This window comes from Somniosus microcephalus, chromosome 8 (genome assembly GCF_052327205.1).
Source record: "Somniosus microcephalus isolate GS21.2 chromosome 8, FLI_Smic_1.0, whole genome shotgun sequence".
NCBI lineage: Eukaryota > Metazoa > Chordata > Chondrichthyes > Squaliformes > Somniosidae > Somniosus > Somniosus microcephalus.
In genome coordinates, this window is record NC_140994.1 from 233,273,650 (window position 1) to 233,291,897 (window position 18,248).

General features: G+C 45.5%; 1 long non-coding RNA gene across 1 annotated transcript in view; it reads right to left on the reverse strand.

The window, feature by feature from the left end:
* Window positions 1-11,485: 11,485 nt before the first annotated feature.
* Window positions 11,486-18,248, reverse strand: part of LOC147114151 (uncharacterized) — a 28,062-nt gene continuing 21,299 nt past the window's right edge. The window contains exon 4 of the long non-coding RNA XR_015079361.1: window positions 11,486-11,804. This is a non-coding gene — a long non-coding RNA (uncharacterized LOC147114151). The remainder of the gene's footprint in view (window positions 11,805-18,248) is intronic.

Sequence of the window (18,248 nt, forward strand, 5' to 3'; positions counted from 1 at the left end):
GGGGTGCGTTGGGACTGATGGTTTTCAGGTTTCAGTCCCGCCCCCAATGACGCCTGACCAACCCACGCTATTTTCCCTTGATTGACCTTGTTAAGCCCGCCCTGCAGGCTTAGCCGGCCAATTAAGGGAAAGCTGATGACAGAGGATGACGTTTCATCTGTCGAAGCTTTTTTGACAGATGAACTGTCAGCATTTGACAGCTTTGAGAAGCTGTCAAACACTGACAATCTCTGTTCTAAGGTGCGCCCTTGCACAGAAGGCTCACCAAAACCTCACTCCTCAGCAGAAAGCAGATGGCTGCTGCATCTGAGAATGCAGCAGCCATTTTGTCATCTCTACCATTGCGAAGAGGCACCTCCGGATCCCCAAAGGTTGAAGCCTGCCAGAAGAAGCAAAGGTAAGTAAACTTTTTCTAACACTTTACACTCACCTCTCATACTTACCTCTCCACACTTGCACACATCACTCACCTCTACAGCGGACTTTTCGACCCTTCTCACCCCCGCAGACCCACTGCTCGCGAGGTTTGCAGCCGTCGGGAAGCCCACACTTGCAGGGGTAAAATGGGGATAAGCTTCAAAATTGCCTGTTAACTATCTGTTAACAGGCAGTTAATTGGCTCTAATCCCCTTCCTGTCTCGAGGAGCTGGGTCCCTGTGCGACTCGGGGACCCGCCTGCCAGGAAGGTGGCACGGAGGCGGGTTGGGAGCGGGGTTGGTACCCACTCCCAGTTTCTGCCATTTTCCCGGCAGTCCCGCCTCCATACCTGCCTCCCCAGGGCTGGGAAAATTCCCCCCTATGACACAGTAAGTAAAATGTCCCCTTCGATTCCAGGGATGGGAGTAAACACTGCCTTGACAGTGTTGCCCACATCCCAAGAACAACTAAAAAATAATGAATGCTCGAAGGTTTATTGCCCTCACTTATCTGTCAGGTGCCCTTATCATCTCTGATCCCTGTATTATTTTAACACCCCACCCCATCCTGGTGGAAAACAGGTGGACGGACAATGAAAATTCCCTGTGCAGCTTACCCATGTCCCCCCCCCACCCCCGCTCCCCCCCCACGCCCCCCCACCATGCCCCCCCTCCCCCTTCCCACAGATCCCAATATTAACCTGCTCCTTTTAGAAGGTGAGCAGGACACCCCCTGCGGAAGGCAGCAGCGGAAATAAGTTGCAGTTAAGTATGCAGATTGTTCTCTGGGGATATCATCAGGGCCCGACTGCAACCTTAATCCTCATCCTGCACGGTAAGAGGAGCCGGGGCACAGAAAAGGCCCAGAAAGGTAAGGCTTTAAAAAACTATATCAATGTTATTTCTTTGTGGGCCAGCAGGAGCAGGAGTGCCTGCCGCCGCCTGAAATCTCGCTCCCACCTGCCGGCCAGTTTGCGCATCCCGCCGGATTTGGGCAGGGGCTCAAGTATGTAGATGAGGCCCAGGACATAAAATCTCTCGAGCCTCGCACTGCGGAGGGCCGAATGGTTTCCCGCCCACCTCAGCCCTCGGCAGCTCTTTGTTAAAATCGGCCCGGAGTGTCACCACCTCATGAGCACACTTGCTTCAGGTTCTCCTACATTTTGGATGTATATCCGTTGAGCTTCTTTCATCGAGTATTCATGAAGGCTTTGCAGAGGATTTACTGTCTTATTGGGCTTACAGAGATGGCACCCGCACATGGTTACATTCAGAGTTGCCATGAATAATATTTTGTAATATATTCATCTTAAATGACATTTGATATTTTTCTTCATGTTATGCTAATTGGAAGTTTGCTTTAGGTGATATGAAATAGGAGAGGTGACTCTGTCTAAATAGCCAATCAAATCAGAAAATAATGGGGTTGAATCTGAGTTTCTTGCAGCAAACTTTAGCAAAGCAAGCATACAATGAGCCCAAAATAACAACAGAAAATGCTGGAAAAACTGTGGAGAGAAATTAGAGTCGACGTTTCGGGTCTAACCCTTTTTCAAAACTGGAAAGGAAATGAAATAGATCGAAAGGCAGGGCTGGGACAGAACAAAAGAAGTGAAGAGACTTTAAGAGGTATTCAAAACAAGACAAGATGGTGATAGGACAGTGGAGACAAAAGACGGCTCAGATTAGGTGTGAAATGTTCTGGCAGGATGAGAGAAAAAAAAAGGAAAGGGGGGGGAAGGGAGAAACCGCAAGGGGTGGATAAAAAATATAAGTAAAAATGTAATAGGGGCCGAGGTTATGATCTGAAATTGTTGAACTCAATATTGAGCCCGGAAGGCTGCAAAATGCTTAATCGGAAGATGAGGTGCTGTTCCTCGAGTTTACGTTGAGCTTCCGTGGAACAATGCAAGAGGCCAAGGACGGTGAGGTCCGAGTGGGAATGGAGCGGTGAATTAAAATGACAGGCGACCGGAAGCTCGGGGTCACCCTTACGGACTGAACGGAGGTGTTCCGCAAAGCGGTCACCCAATCTGCGTTTGGTCTCCCCAATTGGGGATTGTCATTTTAATTCACCGCTCCATTCCCACTCAGACCTCACCGTCCTTGGCCTCTTGCATCGTTCCACGGAAGTTCAACGTAAACTCGAGGAACAGCACCTCATCTTCCGATTAGGCACTTTGCAGCCTTCCGAACTCAGTATCGAGTTCAACAATTTCAGATCATAACCTCGGCCCCTATTACATTTTTTCTTATATTTTTTATCCACCCCTTTGCAGTTTCTCCGTCCCCCCCCCTTTCCTTTTTTTTTCTCTCTCCCACATGGCAGCTGTCTCTCATTCTGCCAGAACATTTCACACCTAATCTGAGCCATCTTTTGTCTCCACTGTCCTATCACCATCTCGTCTTGTTTTGAATACCTCTTAATGTCTCTTCACTTCTTTTGTTCTGTCCCAGCCCTACCTTTCGATCTATTTCATTTCCTTTCCAGTTTTGAAAAAGGGTTAGACCCGAAACATCGACTCTAATTTCTCTCCGCGAATGTTGCCTGGTCTGCTGAGTTTTTCCAGCATTTTCTGTTGTTATTTCGGATTTCCAGCATCTGCAGTATTTTGCTATCATACAATGAGCCCATCTGCCTTAAATATTTGATTTCAGTTTGACTGCTGATTTTTTTTTTACTTTGTTAAGAGCAATATAACAGATACAGGAAACCTATCGAAAGCAGTTTGGGCAGAAGCCCCAAGACTCAGGATGTCTGTAACCTGCACAGAATGTGAAAGTGTAGCTGCATTCACTCAGCTGATTAATAGATAATAAATAACACACAAAATAATTATATTTATATTATGTCGCACAAATCCTGAATTCCTTATTTATTGGTTCATCAAGCACAATGTAATATTTGTTGGCAGCAATTGGATAGGAATATTGCACTTCTCAATCTTATCACCAACAAATAGTTGGCTGCATTGCTCACTGACAGGTGGCATATTACCTCTCAGGGTACTGCCCGAAAATACTGGATTTCAAGCAGATGGCATTTAGCTGTTATTTCTTCAGAGTTTCTTTACTCTTTTTTTAACTCGAGGTGTTTTTGGCTTCCATGTTTTATCCTACTGTTGTAGGTAAACCCCAGCTCACTATGTCCCAGAAAAAAGTGTTTGCACTTGCCCAGATAGTTAGATAGGTTTGTGGCATGCGCACGGAACAAACAGAGAACCCCCTTGAGTTTATTTCGACTACTGGTTTCATCCTGTGCTTTCAAATGATCTTTCAAGTCCTCAGAAGGCAGCACAATAATACTGCACTAGACTTTGACATCAGCTTTAATTGCCAAATGAATTTGTTAATTTTTCTGAGTCAGAAAGTTGTGGGTTCAAGTCGCACTCCAGAGACTTGAGCGCAATAATCTAGGCTGACACTCCAGTGCAGTACTGAGGGAGTGCTGCACTGTCAGAGGTGCCGTCTTTCGGGTGAGACGTTAAACCGAGGTCCTGTCTGTCCTCTCAGGTGGACGTAAAAGCTCCCACGGCACTATTTAGAAGAAGAACAGGGGAGTTATCCCCAGTGTGCTGGCCAATATTTATCCCTCAATCAACATCACAAAAACAGATTTTCTGGCCATTATCCCATTGCTGTTTGTGGGAGCTTGCTGTGTGCAAATTAGCTTCATTTCCTACATTACAACAGTGAATACACTTCAAAAAGTACGTAATTGGCTGTAAAGCGCTTTGGAATGTCCGGTGGTCGTGCAAGGTGCATTGTAAATGCAAGTCTTTCTTTTTTAAACAGTAAATGAATAAAGTGAATAGTACCAGTGATATATATTTTTTTTTACAGTAGTTAAGCTTAACTAGATCCTTATGTGGTAAAAAATAGTTTGCAACTGCTATGCTAACCTATAAATAATGGTTACAAATTTTGGGTCTGCTCTAGATATTCTCTCAGGTTCAGTGCCAAGGATTGGACAGTCAAGCTGTCAATCAAGCCTGCTTTATCTCTCCTGAGCTTCTGGCAGCTACTCCCTTCCCCTTCACTGGACTCAAATGAACGAAACTGTTCCAACATATTAATGTATGAGCATTACTAGAGATCTGAACAGACCCCTCAAGCTTATGTGGTATGCGAGAAACACCTTTCCTCCAGTCACTTCATCTGGATCTAATCTACATCCCCGAAGCTTGTGTGTTGAGTGGATTTGACCTCTTGTGAGCTGAATCTCAAAATGTTATTATAAACTAATCCGAGCTCCCTCCTAAGCCAAATAGTCAAAAGTCCTCAAATATGACAATAGTATTCCTGTGTGAGGATTCTTTTCCTTTTCTCACCATCTACAAACGTTACCTGGTCTCACTATTTCTCTCCAATTTGAAGAAGACAGGCTGAGAAATACTTTCAAGAAAGGACCAGGAATGAGCTAATTCTAAATAACTGTTCAATTCAAAAAATGCTGCTCATCAAGCATATTTGAACAAGTGCCAAAGTATGTTTTTATTTGCAGTGAATGGCTTGGTACCTCGCATAGACAAATTGTTGCAACAATCTTGTGATGAATTAAGCCGGGAGATGACGTTTGCAGGTGTAGCTATTTCTTTAACACTGTGACAGAATTGAAGAAGCCAGTGCCAAACTACTGTAAATATTACACAAACGTGCTTTCGTTTTTGTCGTAGTAATGTTTGTGCAAGTGAAGGAAGAAATTGAATTACACTCACTGGTTGATGCAAACTGCAAATTGAACAGTCTGCATCAAGTGTTTCCTTTTCAAACTGATTAATGTAACTGTTTTAGGCATTTGATGGTCTGGTGTTTAGATCCCAGTAGCAATTCTGACGTTTGGGACTGAAAGTATGGCGAGTGACACTTTGCCAATAAATGAGGTTGTCAAGGAACAATTTTCACTCAACAGTAAGACTGTCGTATGCTGCGAATGTCATTGTACGGCCAGCATGCAGAAACATGCCAGCATTAGTTCCCCACTGACCTAAAATGAAATTGAGCAATTATGTTTGAAATCAAGCCAGTAGCAACCACTATAAAATAAAATGCATTTGGATTTTGATGTATTAGCCCTCGGGAGGATTTATGGGGGGTGGAAAAGAACAATGCTGATAGAAATTTGATAGAACCTATTGTCTGACGTTAAAATCAAAAAAGAAATTAAGCTGGCAGGCTCAATAGTGCAGCTTATTGGCATAGCAACTACTGTGGCATGGTCTGCCACAGGTTCTTGTCTACAGTTGTGTTACACATATTGAGGTCTCTGGTAGCCTATCAGAAAGACATGAGAGAGGAAGGTTCCTAAGGTGATTCAACCAACATTGCCCTAACTTGGGCCTCATAACTTTCCAGTTCAAGAGCAGCATTGGTACAGGTCAGTTAGCAAGTTACTAAAAGGCAATAGGTGGAGAGTTTACTCATGTTTACATGAAAAGGATAACGAGGAAAAATAGAAAAGCCGAGTATTTTTTAAATGGTGAGAGATTGGGAAATGTTGGTGTTCAGAGGGACCTGCGTGTCCTTGTACACGAATCACTGAAAGTTAACATGCAAGTACAGCAAGCAATTAGGAAAGCAAATGGTATGTTGGCCTTTATTACAAGAGGATTTGAATATAAGAGTAAAGACATCTTACTGCAATTATATAGGGACCTGGTGAGACCACACCTGGAGTATTGTGTACAGTTTTGATCTCCTTACCTAAGGAAGGATATACTTGCTGTAGAGGGAGTGCAACGAAGGTTCAGCAGACTAATTCCTGGGATGGGGGGATTGTCCTATGAGGACAGATTGAGTAGATTAGGCCTATATTCTCTAGAGTTTAGAGGAATGAGAGGTGATCTCATTGAAACATACAAAATTCTTACAGGGCTTGACAGGGTAGATGCAGGGAGGATGTTTCCCCTGGCTGGGGAGTCTAGAACCAAGGGTCACAGTTTCAGAATAAGGGGTCGACCATTTAGGACTGAGGTGAGGAGAAATTTCTTCACTCAGAGGGTGGTGAATCTTTGGAATTCTCTACCCCAGAGGGCTGTGGAGGCTCAGTCATTGAGTATATTCAAGACAGAGATCGATAGATTTTTGGATGTTAAGGGAATCGAGGGATATGGGGATAGTGCAGAAAAGTGGAGATGAGGTAGAAGATCAGCCATGATCTTATTGAATGGCAGAGCAGGCTCGAGGGGCTGAATGGCCTACTCCTGCTCCTATTTCTTATGTTCTTATGAGGAAGAAGGGAACAACGAGGAAGAATAGAGTAATGAGGAAGAACAAGGAGCAAGAAGATGAAGAAGTAGATGATGACAAGGAAGGTTAGAAAGATCTTAAGAGAATATCTCATGAGATAAGTACTATGAATCATGATGGTGATTCAGAATACTTTTCCCATGATTTTTTCTTTTTAATTAAGATCTTTTCAACCTTCCTTGTCCTCTTTTTCTTCAAATCCTCTTCCTCAACTAATCTATTTCAATCAGACGTGCCAACGTTAACATACTGCTGAAAAAAACAGAAGCAATCGGTCAAATTTCACCTAATTTGCTGGTTCAATACCAAGCTGTCTTCCTACCACGAACAATAACCCTCATGTAAATAAGGGAGGATTGAGGTTTCTAAATAGAGCAGATGGGGCCTGTGTTGCTAATTAGAGGAGGTAGTCGGACTGAGTTTGTCAATAAAGGTGTTTTCATACCGCTGCTAATAAAAATCCAGTTTCACTAGAGCTGGATTTATACCAACCTCACAGCTCCACTCTCACCTGTTTATTTTATCTAACTTGCCACATGGTCCCATCGGACACTGATTGTAAATATATTTCCTGCGCATTCACACAGAGAAAGGGCACCATAGGGGGTCAACCGTAGCATTTTAATTGGGCAGCTTGATCCTACAGATATTAGACACATTAAACCAGTACTGTGCATTTAGTGGGCCAGAAGTATCGCCAGTGAATCCAGTGACAGCTCATCAAAACACCAAAATAAGTGAAACTCCATTGCCACCAGGCGAACAAAGGTCAATCTTTATATTTATACGTGTACCAGCAGTGGGAGAACCACCTTTATGGTAGGTGGTAGGGTTAAGTTTGTAGAGTGGGTGGCATGTGCGCGTGTTGCCACGTCAATCCAGGATGTGGTTAATCACCGGCAGTTGAACAATCCTGTGCTTACAAAGTTAGAACAAACGGTAGGCACAATGTTAGAACAGCTGAAGCTGACAGAACAAACCAAAAATTACTGCAAGAGCACATGTTAATCAGTGTCATTGTTCAGCAGAACAGCGGTAATCAACACAAAGCTGTCATCAGAATACACGAATGATTCTGAACTATAAACACAAACTGATGCATACGTTTCTTTGAAGATCCGAAGCAATCAGAGATTATCACAAACTGCAGTATGCACTATCAATGGGGTGGGTGTTGATGGCACGGTGGTGAGGTGTGGGGAGAAGGATAGAATAATGCATTGGCAAGGGGAATGTTGCAGTGAAGGAGCAGTATTGTGCAAAGGGACAAAAGAAAATCTTTGTAGATAATAAATATTAGTCCCAATTAACTTAAAGCAGGACTTGAGGACATCATCTAAGCTGGCACAGCAGCGTAGCACTGAAGGAGTGCTGCATTATTGGAGTTGCCTCCTTTTGCATGAAACATTAAACTGAGGCCCCATTTGCCTGTTCAGATGCAGCTAAAAAGATTGCATGGCCAATATTCATTATCTCAGCCAACATCACCAAAACACATTGCTGTTTGTGGGAACTTGCTGTGCACAAATTGGGTACTGTGTTCCAATGGGTTTTTGTTCAATTATTTAATGGGGAAGAAGCCATCAATCTGAGGCCAAGTGTTGTCCCACAGGGTGGGAGCAAGAGGGAGGGTCACTCACCCTAGGATGATCTCAAGTACCATCTTGGGGTTAGTTCCAAAGTAAGAATCAACAGAGGCCTGGAATTTTGGACAAATTCAAGCTGGACGGAACTTAGTTTAAAGGGAAAAAAATTCAAGTAGAAAAGATGCAAATAATAATAAATGAGTAAAAGCCAATTCATGGGGCTAAAAATTCGGTGGCGCCGTGTTTGGGGCGCCAAGCTCGCCTGGGTGCCGGAATTTGCGCTCCGGCCAGAGCCGCTTGCGCCCTCCCGATATTCAGTGGGAGCGCCCCAAGAGGGATTCGGGGCGCTGCTCGAGGCTCCCCACGTCCCGCTTGGGGCGCTCAAACTGAATATCGCCGCGCTACGTGCCACAGCGCCACATGCTGTGGCATGGCGCGCTGCTGTACTGCAGGCCTTCCTCCCCTTCTTAAGGGGGAGGGGCCTGCACCAGCGCGATCACCGATCGTGAGTGCCAGCAAAAGAGCCCAACACCAAGGAGAAGTGCCGGGCTTTTGGGACACAGCCGGCACTGCCCGGGGGGTGGATCAGGAGGCCGGGGAGGGCGGCGCGAGGAGGTGCTGGCAGGCGGCCACCGGAAAAAATGGCCGCCCCGCACCTCCACCTTAATTTGCGCCACTACCGCCACAGGTAGGCCCTGTGAACCGGTCATGATTTGCGACCGGTGTTACAGAGGCGGGCGCGACCAAATATCGCGATCGGGGCGGGAGTGGGGCGCTGCGCACACCAATGACGTCATCGGTGGCGGCGCAGCGCTACAAGCAAACGCCGCCATTAGCGCCCCGCTAAATATCGCGGGAGGCGTGGCCAGTGGCGCTAAAGCCACTGAGTGCCCTCTTTGGGTGCTAACTGGTGGCGCAGCCCACTGAATTTCTAGGCCATGGTGTTTTAATTTGAAAGAAACACTTATTGGACACATTACTAAAATTATAATCTACAGACTCTTGGCGATGCTATAACCTGCCAGCAGCCTAATCCAGGAGTTCTAGATCCCAAGTTTACTGCTCCACTTAATTCAAAAAAACAGTAAGGTGAGAAAGGTGGGATGTGGCAGGTTCTCTGGATATGTAGGCTTCGCAAAATTGGACTTTATATTAATAAGGGTCAAGTGGCAGAAGAGGCCATGATTTTAAAGACTGTTTTAAAAGAAGCCCAGAAAAAGGGGCATACAAAATGGCCGCCATACCATGTGACCAGCTTATTGGGACATTTTAAAATGGTTCCTGCGCAACCTCAGACAGATTTGTGGATTCAACCCACAGTAAGTTCTGGAAGCCGTTTCTGAGAGAACGAAACCAGACCCACACGTATGCATATGGATTAGATGCAGATCTAGTCAAGATCGGCCTGGAGACAGAGGCCATCTAAATGTTGCCCCAGACAAAAGGGACAATTTCATATTTATGAGAACAGCACCCAGGACTAGATAACGAGATCAGCAGGACATTAAAAACAATGAAGGTAATTCCAGACCAGAGATGGGCCTTTTACCAGCCGTTTAGGACATTTTAAAATATAATAACTACCCCGCTGTGCTCCCAGCCCGCCAAAAATAAAACAAAGACTAACCTGATTTTGGGCGGGAGATGGAGGTTGCTGGAAGAAAGTATATCTGGAAGACTTTTCGGCAGTTGGGGCAAGCGAGTTGGAACGCAGACAGTTGCAAGCCTGCAGCTTGAGCTCAGACACACAGCTTGAATCCGGACAGCCAGAAGAAGAAGCAGGCAATTGCAGGAGGAAGAAGAAAGCCAACATCGAGAAGGCCGTATTGAAACCGGCGTTCCACCCCGGGGAAGCACATCGGGAGATCATCGACCGTCCCCGGGCCGTTGCCGGAACGAGAGGCCATCGACCCAGCTTGGGAGAAGAGACAAAAAAAATAAAGGTCCCAAGAGGAGAAACCTTCCAGCCACCCCGGCTCAGGAGAAGAGAAAAGAAACTGAAGAAGCGATGGGAGCCAGCCCAAGGCTTCTCTAACTAGGGTTGAGCCGACGATCCTCGACCCCGCCGACATCCAGGCCCGCCGGTGTCCAGCCGCCCCCGACCCCCACCTCAGGAGAGAGGTGTGGCGCAGCTCACAGGGATCCCATGATCCACGTGGAGACGAAACGCCTGAAAGGACCAAACACAGACTCGATTTCAAAACCTTGCACTTCCTAGTGGGATTGGTGAGCATGTTTCTGGCCCTTCACAATCAGATCTAGATAGGTTTAATAAGGGGGTGGATTTAAGGGTACAATTAACATGAGTTGTTGTCCCTCGATGTTCCGTGTGTTTCCTTATTTCATGATGATCTTTGTCGAGTATAAGATGCCTGTATTTGCTTTAGTTAGTACTGTGTCGTTATGATTTGTTTGTGTGTTTTTCCCTCCCATGTACTATCTTATCTGCTTGCATTTGATTTGATATTTTTCCTTATGCAATAAAATTTCATTTTGTTTCATCAAACTTGGTCTACAAGAGTTTTCTCTACATTGTAGTTCCTGCGCCTAAGTCCAGAGTATAGAATCTAAGGGGCGAGTGGGTCAAACCACTCAAGGTTTTACTGTGCAAGAGAGAGGCCTCTAGAGAGAGAAACCTCAGGGAAATCTCTCAAGGAAAACCCCTTACTGATATTGTGCAGTTTCTTATTATACACATATAAATAATGCATCCTTGGAGAGCTACAAAAAAATCAGGGTGACTTAGAACAAAAAGAAATGGAGTTAGAAACCCTCCATAGGAAACACTGAACAAAGAGCACTGAAAGGGGTCTGATATGCCACTCAGGGGAACTAAACAGACAGTTCTGACGAAAGGTCATCGACCTGAAACATTAACTCTGTTTCTCGCTCCATAGATGCTGCCTGACCTGCTGAGTGTTTCCAGCATTTTCTGTTTTTATTCATGATTTCCAGCATCTGTAGTATTTTTCTTCTGTTATCAGTGAATGCTGAAAAGCTCCTCCAGTACTTCAAAGGCAAATACTGTAAACAGGGAAAGTCAGGGAAGTATCTCACACACAACCCGACAGCAACAAATGCAAAAAATGGAACTGTTCCATCAATGAAAACTGATGGCAACTGTTAAGTCCATGAATGATTGAGACACGGACCAGCAGGAGTGAAAACAAACAAGTCTTTACTGGTGGAAGTCAATAGTGAAAGTAACAAACAGAGGCTCTCTAGCGCCTTTTATACAGGGGTGGTCACTGCCGGTACTGCAGTCTGAGACCAGTTATTCTCTTAAAGGTACATACACAACAATTCCTCCCCTTTTAGATAAACAGTACATAACATTCATTTAACAACTAAATGATAACGAATTACAATCACAATTACTGTTGCTAGATACATTGGTTAAGTTTAAGCAATTATAAGTTCAGTCTTTGAGGAGGCTTCCTGATTCTGTCTGGATAACGCCTCTTTGGGGTATCAGGTTCTTCTTGCAATGTTGCGTCGGGATCAATGTCTTTGTTTGGTTCATCTGCTTCCAATATTACCGGTTCTGCGGTAGCTGCAATTGGAACGTCAATTTCATTACCAGGTGTATCAGATCGTGGTGTGGAGTTGACGTTTTCCAGTGACTCTAGAATCTGGTCAGCATGGCGTCTTACAATGCTCTCCCCAATGTCCACGGTATACATGAGAGGTCCTTGTCGTGTACAAATCGTTCCTGGCTGCCATTTCTCAGTGCGGTAGTCCCGGGCCAAAACTGGTTGACCTATCTTAAAACTCCTGGTCGGCCTTTCATTCATATTCTGAAACTGCCTGTTCTCCACATCTCTTCGGACATTTGGCTTAACCAAATCCAAGCGGCATCGTAGTCTTCGATTGAAGAACATCATGGCTGGAGTTTGGTTGGTAACCGCATGTGTCGCATTCCGGTAGGCAAACAAGAAGTTGTCCACCTTGTGTTGTAGGGGTATATCTTCATTACACATTGCCTTGATAGCCTTCTTGAATGTTTGGACAAACCTCTCGGCCAATCCATTAGTGGCTGGATGATATGGGGCAGATGTGTAATGCTTAACGCCATTGTTCTTTAAGTACCTCCGGAACTCTTCAGACACAAACTGTGGTCCATTGTCAGAGCAAATCTGTTCAGGCAGCTCATTCCTGGCGAATATGGTTCGCAAAACTGTGATAATTTTTTCCGTGGTGGTTGAGGACATTTTTATTACCTCTGGCCACTTTGAATGTGCATCCACCGCAATTAAAAACATCGAGTCCATGAAGGGACCAGCAAAATCAATGTGCACCCGTTGCCATGGAGATGAGGGCCACCCCCATGGATGCAGAGGAGCTTGTGGTGGGGCGTTTTGGACCTTCTGGCATCCTGCACAGCTCTTGGTCATCTCTTTGATTTCTCTATCGATTCCCGGCCACCACACAAACGCTTTGGCTAAGTTCTTCATTTTTAGCCCACCCAGATGACCCTCATGAAGCTCATTGAGTACTCTATCCGTCAACTTAGGTGGAATTACTACTCTGGATCCACACATCAAGGTTCCTCTGCACACTGACAGCTGTTCTCTTCTCGGCGAGAATGCTGGCAGTAGTGGTTTGCCATGTGCTGGCCATCCCTTCACCGTTAAATCATAGACCCGTGATAGTGTCGGGTCATTCCGTGTTTCCTTTTCTATGTTTGCATTCGTCACAGGGAGACATTCGACTATGGTCGAGTGGAATAGCTCCATTGGATCCACTGCAAGGTCTTCTTCTTCCACCGTCGGCAACGGTAGGCGTGACAATCCATCAGCATTTCCATGCTGTTTAGTTCCTTTGTACTCGATGTCATATTGGTGTGCCCCTAGGAAAAGGGACCATCTCTGCAGCCGTTGTGCTGTCATTATTGGTACGCCCTTCTGAGGGTTGAAAATGGAAACAAGAGGTTGATGATCGGTTAGTAGAGTAAATTTTTGACTGAGCAGGTAGTGATTGAACTTCTTCACCCCCCACACTAGGCTGAGGGCCTCTCTGTCAATCTGGGCGTAGTTACGCTCGGCAGAAGTTAACGAGCGTGACGCAAAAGCTATCGGCCTCTCTAAACCATCAAGGAATTTATGTGACAGTACCGCCCCAATGCCGTAGGGAGACGCATCACACGCCAGCCTGATTGGCAGTGCTGGGTTGTAGTGAGCCAATACTTCCCTTGAAGTGATTAAGTCCTTACTCTTCTGAAAAGCACGCATACAATCATCGTTCCATTTCCATGCTACCCCCATTCGTAGCAGGGTGTTCAGTGGGTGCAGAATTGTCGACAAATTCGGCAAAAACTTATGATAGCAATTCACCAACCCGAGGAATGACCTCAGTTGCAACACATTTTCAGGCGCTGGGGCCTTAACAACAGCTTCAATTTTGTCAGGGGACTTATGTAACCCCGCTTCATCAATCACGTCGCCACAATACAATATCTGTTTCTTAAAAAATTCGTACTTGGGGCGGTTGTCTCGCAGTCCATGTTCCCGTAGTCTAGTGAGCACCTGTTCTAGGTTGTTAAGGTGTTCATTGTCATCTTCACCTGTTACAAGGATGTCGTCCAAGTAAGACTGAGTCCCCGGAATCCCTTGCAGGACTTGTTCCATCGCTCTTTGCCATATCGCTAGAGCCGATGCTACTCCGAATACCAATCGATGATACTGGTAAAGACCTTTGTGAGTGTTTATCGTGAGATACTTCCTAGAGGACTCTTCAACCTCCATCTGCAAATATGCTTGTGCTAGGTCAATTTTTGAAAAACGCTTCCCTCCAGACAGTGAGGCGAAGATGTCTTCTATCCTTGGAAGAAGATATTGTACTGTGTGAAGGACAGGGTTCACCGTCACCTTGAAATCCCCACAGATGCAAATCTTCCTTGGCTCTCCGGACTTATTGCTTAACGTTTTCTTCATGACAGGAATGATGGGTGTTGCCCACTCGCTCCAGTCGACCTTAGACAACACGCCCGCCTTCTCCAGATTCTCCAGCTCTGCCTCGACGGCTGGGCGAATTGCATATGGTACCGGTCTTGCTTTGAAAAACTTGGGAACTGCATTCTCTTCTATTTTTATCGAGGCGGTTACGCCTTTAAGCGTGCCCAGTTCTTGTTGAAATACCTCTTTGGCGTTAGCTAAGATTGTTGACAATCGTCCAGGAGTGACGTCTTCATCTTTTTTACCATCCACCGTCATTGCATGAATGGAATGCCAATCTAAGTTTATCTTCCTGATCCATTCCCGTCCCAATAACGGTGGTCCACCATTTGGCAGTATGTAGAGATGCCATTTCCGTATTTTCGTGCCATTGCATTCGACAGGCACCCTTATTTTTCCTCTGGGGTATACTTTTTGCCCCGTATACATCGTCAAGACGATGGATGTCTCTCTCAAGGGTATGTGTGAAAATAGCCGCTCGTAGTCTCGTCGATTCATGACGGTTAGCGCTGATCCTGTATCCAATTCCATTTTAACTTGGGACCCTGCTATCGTGAGGGTGACCCAAATGGTTCGGTGATCCTCTTTTGCGATTACATTGTGAAGTTTGAGACAGCTTAGTCTCCTGTTTCCGGATTCACTATCGCTCATCTGGTCTTCGGAACTACTGTCCGTCATCTTTTGTACTTTCTTGTACGGTTCCTTAGTAGCCTTTTTGTTGTCGCTGGTCTTCTTCCTAGACCTGCAAACTCGTGCAATGTGTCCAATCTTCCCGCATTGTCTGCATATCTTGTCTTTGGACCAGCGGCCCTTCTGGTCATGGTTAGTTCTGCCGCAGCGATAACATTTTGCAAATCCCCGTGTCATTTCGTGGGTGCCGTATTCCTGTGGTTTTTGTTGAATTTCTGCAGCTCCCCTGGCTGCTGCTTCATACGATACTGCCACGCTGAAAGCCTTATCTAGCGTCAGCTCTTTTTCTGAGAGTAACTTCTTCTGTGTTCCTTCACTCAGGAGTCCACAGACAAATTTGTCCCGTAGGGTATCTGCCAGTCCTGCTCCGAACTGGCAGTGCTTTGATAGCTTGCGTAGTTCCGTAAGATACTCAGCATTGCTCTCAACTTTGTGCTGAGTTCTCCTGTGGAATTTAAATCTTTCTGCTATCAACAGCGGTGCAGGGTTTAGGTGTTCCTGTAGGACAGCAACAATTTCGTTAAAACTCTTCGCCTTCGGTTTGGCTGGAGTAATCAGGTCCCGCAATAGGACGTACGTTCTAGCGCCCATTAAGTTTAGCAATATCGATGCCTTTTTCCCCTCCGCTATTTTGTTTGCCTCGAAATATACCTCGACTCTTTCCACATACGTGGTCCAGTCCTCTATTGTATTATCAAAAGCAATGATACAGCCAGTCTTCGGCATCTTGCAAATCTAAAATGGCACCTCCCGCGCTTTGCCTTCTTCCCCGATTTAACAAAATGGCGCCTCCCGCGCTTTGCCTTCTTCCCTGCTGTTGTTAGCGCTGCTTTCCACGGTTTCTTGCGCGTTAAATATTGATTCTTTTTCTTTTATTATTTTCCCATCGTGGAGCGGACCCTCTGGGACACTTCCCTCCCTCTTCTTAGGTCCGAACGCTGCCCGGCTTCGAAGCACCGGCCGCGCCCTGTGTGCTCCACCCTCTCTCTCTCTCTTTGCTTCCCGACTCACTGCCCGGCCCCGTTGAAAAGCCATCCGATCGAGCTTCAGCCCGCCGCAGCCCAGGAAGGATCAGAGCACTACCTGCCACCAGCCCGATTAGATGGGAAACCACAGACCGAGGAACCCAGCCTGGCTCTGGAAAGTCTCTCCTGCAAGTTTTCAAACCGATGATTGATGGTCGACGCCCGTTTCTCGAGTTTCTTTGGACTCTATTTTTTTTTTTTCTTTCTTCTGGCTCCGACCTTCAACAACGTCATCTGAGGTGCTGCCGAGTTGCAGGTAAGTTCGTTTCTTACTCGTCGCCAGTGTTAAGTCCGTGAATGATTGAGACACGGACCAGCAGGAGTGAAAACAAACAAGTCTTTACTGGTGGAAGTCAATAGTGAAACTAACAAACAGAGGCTCTCTCGCGCCTTTTATACAGGGGTGGTCACTGCTGGCACTGCAGTCTGAGACCAGTTATTCTCTTAAAGGTACATACACAACAGCAACCTCAGTAATGTCACTGAGATAAGCAGAGCATTAACAAACTACTATACCTTGCCTCATATCTCTGAGCCCTAGGCCATAGAATAAGAAACTGCACAATATCCAGAGAACCTGCCCCATCCCACCTTTCTCATAAAGACCCACAGGGGTTTGATGCCTCAATCTCGGCTGGACAGATTCAGCATGCAGCAAAAAGACTCCAATCTGGAAAAGCCCCGGGACCCAATGGCTATCCTGCTGAATTTTACAAGGCTGTATTCCCTGACCTCAGCCACTTCTGCTGAAATAGGTTCATCTTGAGTTGGAAACAAGCTCCATCCCAAAAAAACAAAACTTCCAGCCACAATCATGCTAATACATGAAAAAGCAACTCGTGTGACACAAAGATCCACATCCATCCTCAATGCTGACCACAAACTATTGGACAAGTTCTTGGGTTCCAGGTTAGATGTACTTTTCAGATGTGGGTTCAGGAGGTGTAATTTTCAGATGTGGGTTCAGGAGGTGTAATTTTCAGATGTGGGTTCAGGAGGTGTAATTTTCAGATGTGGGGTCAGGAGGTGTAATTTTCAGATGTGGGTTCAGGAGGTGTAATTTTCAGATGTGCGTTCAGGAGGTGTAATTTTCAGATGTGCGTTCAGGAGGTGTAATTTTCAGATGTGGGTTCAGGAGCTGTAATTTTCAGATGTGGGTTCAGGAGCTGTAATTTTCAGATGAGGGTTTAGGAGGTGTAATTTTCAGATGTGGGTTCAGGAGGTGTAATTTTCAGATGTGGGTTCAGGAGGTGTAATTTTCAGATGTGGGATCAGGAGGTGTAATTTTCAGATGTGGGTTCAGGAGGTGTAATTTTCAGATGTGGGATCAGGAGGTGTAATTTTCAGATGTGGGTTCAGGAGGTGTAATTTTCAGATGTGGGTTCAGGAGGTGTAATTTTCAGATGTGGGTTCAGGAGGTGTAATTTTCAGATGTGGGTTCAGGAGGTGTAATTTTCAGATGTGCGTTCAGGAGGTGTAATTTTCAGATGTGCGTTCAGGAGGTGTAATTTTCAGATGTGGGTTCAGGAGCTGTAATTTTCAGATGTGGGTTCAGGAGCTGTAATTTTCAGATGAGGGTTTAGGAGGTGTAATTTTCAGATGTGGGTTCAGGAGGTGTAATTTTCAGATGTGGGATCAGGAGGTGTAATTTTCAGATGTGGGTTCAGGAGGTGTAATTTTCAGATGTGGGTTCAGGAGGTGTAATTTTCAGATGTGGGTTCAGGAGGTGTAATTTTCAGATGTGGGTTCAGTTGGTGTAATTTTCAGATGTGGGTTCAGGAGGTGTAATTTTCAGATGTGGGTTCAGGAGATGTAATTTTCAGATGTGGGTTCAGGAGGTGTAATTTTCAGATGTGGGTTCAGGAGCTGTAATTTTCAGATGAGGGTTTAGGAGGTGTAATTTTCAGATGTGGGTTCAGGAGGTGTAATTTTCAGATGTGCGTTCAGGAGGTGTAATTTTCAGATCTGCGTTCAGGAGGTGTAATTTTCAGATGTGGGTTCAGGAGCTGTAATTTTCAGATGTGGGTTCAGGAGCTGTAATTTTCAGATGAGGGTTTAGGAGGTGTAATTTTCAGATGTGGGTTCAGGAGGTGTAATTTTCAGATGTGGGTTCAGGAGGTGTAATTTTCAGATGTGGGTTCAGGAGGTGTAATTTTCAGATGTGGGTTCAGGAGGTGTAATTTTCAGATGTGGGATCAGGAGGTGTAATTTTCAGATGTGGGATCAGGAGGTGTAATTTTCAGATGTGGGTTCAGGAGGTGTAATTTTCAGATGTGGGTTCAGGAGGTGTAATTTTCAGATGTGGGATCAGGAGGTGTAATTTTCAGA